The sequence below is a fragment of the Pseudophryne corroboree genome, unplaced genomic scaffold (genome assembly GCF_028390025.1).
Source record: "Pseudophryne corroboree isolate aPseCor3 unplaced genomic scaffold, aPseCor3.hap2 scaffold_628, whole genome shotgun sequence".
Taxonomy (NCBI): domain Eukaryota; kingdom Metazoa; phylum Chordata; class Amphibia; order Anura; family Myobatrachidae; genus Pseudophryne; species Pseudophryne corroboree.
Window position 1 is genome coordinate 111,248 of NW_026970224.1, and position 6,350 is coordinate 117,597.

A 6,350-nucleotide genomic window follows, 5' to 3' on the forward strand; every position below is an offset into this window, starting at 1 on the left:
CTGTTAAGTGTCCTGCTACTGAAGGCACCAACTACAAACTGAGCTCCCTGTTCATGGAAGCGAGGTTATAGAGCAGGGGGCGCTGAGCATCTTGGGAACAGTCAAAAGCTTTGAGCCTGTTGGTGCCTCAGATCAAGATCCTACTCTACATCCCAATGTGAATCCTTGTGGAGTCCAGTGTACCCCACAGAAGAAATTAATGTGTCACACCCATTGGCAGCAACATTAGAATAGCTGCTGATGGGCACAATTGAGAAAGGAAGGGGGGGAAACATTTGAATCCAGCACATATATGTAATTTGAATATGTAATTTGTACCTTCCTACTTTAAAATGTAATGGATGAACCTCACCCTGTGAGAACTATCTTCATGATCAAGAGATCTCATATGCAAGATAAGTATGTGTTGGCAGAGGCGCTCACTGGGCAGAGATGCTGATCGCATCTCTGGCATGTGCCAGTGCACTGCGGCACCAGCACACACACACACACACACACACACTTCAGACCTGATCTCCTGTTGTGTGAATATGCACAGCAGAGATCAGGTCTGAATTAGGCCCTATATACAGCTGTCAGTAAGGCAGGGATCTGCTGCTGCCAGTGAGGCAGGGATGTGCTGCTGTCAGTGAAGCAGTGATCTGCTGCTGCCAGTGAGGCAGGGATCTGCTGCTGCCAGTGAGGCAGGGATGTGCTGCTATAAGTGAGGCAGGTATGTGCTGCTGTCAATGAGGCAGGGATGTGCTGCTGTCAGTGAAGCAGGGATGTGCTGCTGTCAGCGAGGCAGTGATCTGCTGCCCACTATCTCCCTATCACCCCTGCCTGAGTCACACACTTTCCCTGTCACCCCTGCCCCAGTTACCCACTATCTCCCAGTCACCGCTGCCTCAGTTAACCACTATACCTGCGACCCCTGCCTCAGTCACCCACTATACCAGTCACCCCTGCTTTAGTCACCCACTATCTCTGTCACCCCTGCCTCAGTCAACCACTATCTCCATATCACCCCTACCTCAGTCACCCACTATCCCTGTCACCTCTGCCTCAGTCACCCACTGTCACCCTATCACCCCTGCCTCAGTCACCCACTATCCCTGTCACCCCTGCCTCAGTCTCCTACTGTCCCTGTCACACTTGCCACAGTCATCCACTATATCCCTATCACCCCTGCCTTAGTCACTGACTATCTCCCAGTCACCCCGGCCTCAGTCACCCACTATCTCCCAGTCATACATGCTTCAGTCACCCACTATCTCCCAGTCATCCCTGCCTCAGTCACCTACTGACACCAGTGCAGACATTTCTGCTGCGGCCTCTCCACTCTCCAGCGTGAACGTACTGACGACTGAGGAAATCCGCTTCCCAGTTGAGGACTCCGGGAATGAACACTGCCGATATTGCTGGCAGATGACGTTCTACCCAACTGAGGATTTTTGATACTTCCAGCTTTGCCATGCAATTTCGAGTGCCGCCTTGATGATTTGTGTACACTACCGTGGTGTCGTTGTCCGATTGTACTTGAACAGGCCTGTTCTGTACTAGAGGCAGGGCCAGTGTCAATGAATTGAACACTGCCCGCAATTCCAGAATGTTTATCGGGAGGAGAGATTCCTCCCTGGTCCACCGATGGTGAAGGGTCGTCATCACGGTCATGACCTTGGTGAATTTCCGAGGTGCCGTGGCCAAACCAGAAGGCAGGACCTGAAATCCAAAAACTAACCAGGCACAACACTGCTTAGCTTCCAACATCAGATGAGATTGGACATATCCAGTGTGATGCGGCTGTAGATGATTTTTGCTGTTTCTAACTTCTACTTCTAACTACTGGTACATCAATGAATAAGTTTCAAAATATAATGCATCAAGAGAACGGTGTTGGTAGTATAAAACTACCTACAGCACCTGGTATTCCCAGGTGGTCTCACATCCAAGAACAAACCAGGCCTAAGATCAGGTGATATTGGGCATATACAGTGTGGTGTGGCTGTAGATGAGCTTAGTGGTTTCTGTTAGAGTTCTTCAACTTCTAACTACTCGTACATAAATGAGTAAGCAGCCGATTTATTAAACCTGGTGAAATGATAATTTGCATGGTGATAAAGTACCAGCCAATCAGCTCCTAATTGCCATGTCACAGGCTGGGTTTGAAAAATGACAGTTAGGAGCTGACTGGCTGGTACTTTATCACCTTGCACTTTATCAGTTCACCAGGCTTAATAGATCTGCCCCAATGTTTCAAAATGGAATGCATCAAGAGAACGGTGTTAGTATTGTAAAAATACACACAGCTCCTGGTATTTCCTTGTGGTCTCCCATCCAAGTACTAAAACCAGGACCAACACTGCTCAGCTTCCATGATCAGGAGAGATTGGGCAAATACAGTGTGCTGTGGCTGTAGATGAGCTGGTGGTTTCTGTTACAGCTCTTCTACTTCTAACTTCTGGTACATAAAAGAATACATGTAAAAATTAAATGTACCAAGAAAATGGTGTTGGTAGTTTAAAAACACCTAAAGAATCTGATACTACCAAGCAGTCTCCCATCCATGTATTAACAAAGTCCAATACTGCTTTGCTTCAAAAATCAAATGAGATTGGGCATATCCAGTGTGGTGTGGCTTTAGATAAGCTTTGTGGTTTCTGTTAGAGCTCTTCTACTTCTAACTACTGGTACATTAATGAATATGTATAAGGTTGTAGTTTATCCAATATGCCTTTACTACCTTACCTTTCAACCCCCCCTCCCTCCCCTCTTCTCCTTATAGCTTCCTTAGTTCTCTCCTCCTCGTGTGTGCGTTATTTGTTTTCTCATACGTCCTAGAGGATGCTGGGGTCACATTAAGAACCATGGGGTATAGACGGGATCCGCAGGAGACATGGGCACTTTAAGACTTTCAAAGGGTGTGAACTGTCTCCTCCCTCTATGCCCCTCCTCCAGACTCCAGTTTTAGTATTGTGCGCAGTGATACTGGATGCACTACAGGGGAGCTCTACTGAGTTTCTCTGAAAAGACTTGTTAGTTTTTTTTATTTTCAGGGAGGCTGCTGGCAACAGTCTCCCTGCTTCGTGGGACTTAGGGGAGAGAAGTATGACCAACTTCTAGTGAGTTCAATGGCTCTGCTTCAGGCTGACAGGACACCATTAGCTCCTGTGGGTGCTGATCGCTGGGTACGCCTAGATGCACACTCCCGCAGCCTGCCGTCACCCCCTTACAGAGCCAGAAGACAGGTGAGTAGCAGAAGAACAGAAGACTTCTTCTTCAGTGACGGCATTCTGAGGTACCGAGCAGCGAGCGGAACGCTGCGCGCCATGCTCCCACACAAACACAGGCACTGCAGGGTGCAGGGCACGGGTGGGGGGGCACCCTGGGCAGCATAAATTCCTCACAAAAGGCTGGAAAAAGTGGACATTAGTGCCTGGGCACTGTCCTTACCCCGCTAGCGTAATTAATTATTTCTGAGCGGGACAGATACGCGCCATTACAGCGGCGGGGCTTCTTCCTCACCTCACCAGAACATCTTTAGAGCATTACAAGTCTATCACTATAGAGTTTATTATTTCCCAGACTGTGTACTTTTGGCGCTGGATTGTGAGCTGAAAAATCCTCTGTGTCCCTCTGACAGATTTACTGACGGTCTGTCCCCCATAAACCGGTGTGTCTGTGGGTACTTGGTATATGTGTGTCAACATGTCGGTGGCTGAATGTTTTTCCCAAGAGGAAACTATATTAGGAATGCAGACATATGATGGTGGCCCTGTTGGCACCACCGATAACTGACTGGGTAAATGTTTCAGTAATATCAGAGTAAGGTTGGATAAATCTGTGTCCCAGACACAGACGTAGAGAATAGATGTGATATTCATGGCTATGTTTCTTTTCCCTCAGGCCCCGCTGGGTCGCAAAAATGTTATTTTGCCCAGTTACTACACACTGATACTGACACGGATACTGATACTTATGTCGACCATAATGTTTCCTGATTAGATCCAATATTGGCAAGGAGCATTCAGTACATGATTGTGGATATTAAGGACATATTAAAATCACTGAAGACCCTGCTGTTCCTGACAAAGGGGTCTATATGTATGTATATATAGATATATAATGAAAGCTGATGTAACGTTCCTCCATCTCTGTTTGAGAAAGTCTGGGCCAGCTCGACAAAATGGTTTCAAATCCCCAAAAGGATTCTGGTTGTTTATTCATTTCCCGCCGCGGACAGAATAAAGTGGGAGTCACCCCCTGTTCTGCACGGGGCCCTGTCACAAATCCAGCGGATCGTATGCAGGAAGCTACATTATTTCTAGTTATGTAACCACGGGTACATTACTTAGACCTGCCATTACATGTGCATGGGTGAGTAGTAGTATTCAAGAATTGGTCGAATACCTTGTCATCCGATATAGATACCCTGGAGAGATGGGATACTCCTTACGTTGTATCATATCAAGGACACTTACTGAGACTGCAAGGGATATAGGACTCTTGAGTTCACGGGCCAATTTCATGGCAGTGTCGGATAGGAGGGCATTGTGGATTCACCAAGAGAATGCTGATGCTGACTCCAAGAAGAAAGGGAGTCTCTTCCCTATGAAGGTGAAGCCTTGTTTGGTGACTGCCTAGTTAATTTGATCTCGGCAGCTCCCGCAGGTAAGTCAACCTTCTTGCCCTATGTTCCCTCCCAACGGATGAAGACGCATCATTATCTGATGCAGTCATTTCGGCCCAATAGATATGCAAGAAGTTAAGATTCCCCTTTCTTTGCAGGTAGAGGAAGGAGAAGAGAGAAGAGGTCTGCATCCTCTTCAAGATCGCAGGAGCAGAGATCATCCTCTGCTTCTGCCAAATCCACTGCATGACGCTGGGGCTCTCTTGCAGGAGCCCGCACCAGTGGGGGCACGTCTAAAACTCTTCAGTCAGTTCTGGATTCATTCGGACATGGACTCGTGTGTTTTACAAATAGTGTCCCAAGGGTACAAACTGGGGTTTCAAGATGTTCCCCCTCACCGATTGTTCAAACATTAAGTTACTGTGCTATTCCTGGGTTATATAGCGCTGGGGTATGTGCTGGCATACTCTCTCTCTGTCTCTCCAAAGGGCCTTGTGGGGGAAATGTCTTCAGTAAAAGTATTCCCTGTGTGTGTGGTGTGTCGGTACGCGTGTGTCGACATGTCTGAGGAAGAAGGCTATATTAGAGAGGAGCGGGAGCAAATGAACGTGGTGTCTCCGCCGACACCTGATTGGATGGATACGTGGAATGTTTTAAATGCTAGTGTAAACTCATTGCACAAAAGATTAGACAAGGCAGAAGCTTTGGGACAGTCAGGGTCTCAACCAATGCCTAATCCTATGTCGCAGGGACTGTCAGGGTCTCATAAGCGCCCACTATCCAGATTGTTGACACAGATACCGACACGGATTCTGACTCCAGTGTCGATTACGATGATGCAAAGTTACAGCCAAAATTGGCAAAATACATTTGATATATGATTATGGCAATAAAAGATGTTTTGCACATCACAGAGGAGCCCCCTATCCCTGACAAGAGGGTACATATGTACAAGGGAAAGAAGCCTGAGGTAACCTTTCCCCCCTCACACGAGCTGAACGAGTTATGTGAAAAAGCTTGGGAATCTCCTGCAGATTTCCAAAAAGATTCCCCTTTCCCATCAACGGATAGGTTACGATGGGAATCCTCCCCTTGGGTGGACAAAGCATTAACACGCTTATCCAAGAAGGTAGCCCTCCCGTCCCAGGATACGGCTACCCTCAAAGAGTCTGCTGACCGCAAACAGGAGATTACCCTGAAGTCCATTTATACACATTCAGGTACCTTACTCAGACCGGCAATTGCGTCGGCCTGGGTGTGTAGTGCTGTAGCGGCATGGACGGATACCCTAGATAAGGCTACTATTTTATTGCCCCATGGGCATATAAGAGATGCTGTCCTATATATGTGTATATGCAAACTACAGGTGGTGCTGCAGGGCTCACACCCTTTTACTTGTCTTGTAGAGCAACTCTGGAGCTGTTACTGGGTCCAGCTGCTGCAAGAAATCAGCTTGAATGCTTCAGGGGCTTGGGCATGGCCAACATGAGCCCCACACTGATGGGGGTGTATAAAGCGATCTAGGGGTCATCCAAGCGCAACCCCACAAAGGCCGCCATGCCCTGCGTGACCATTTTCTCTTTTCATATGCAGACGAGGGTTGCAGCCAACTATGCCCATTGCTTGGATGACATCACCGTATGCAAATCCGTCTGCTGCAGACCTTTCCCCAGGAATGCTTGCACTAGTTGTTGCATATGGTTTGATGTTTGTGGGTGCTTCAGTATTAGGCAGCCTTCCG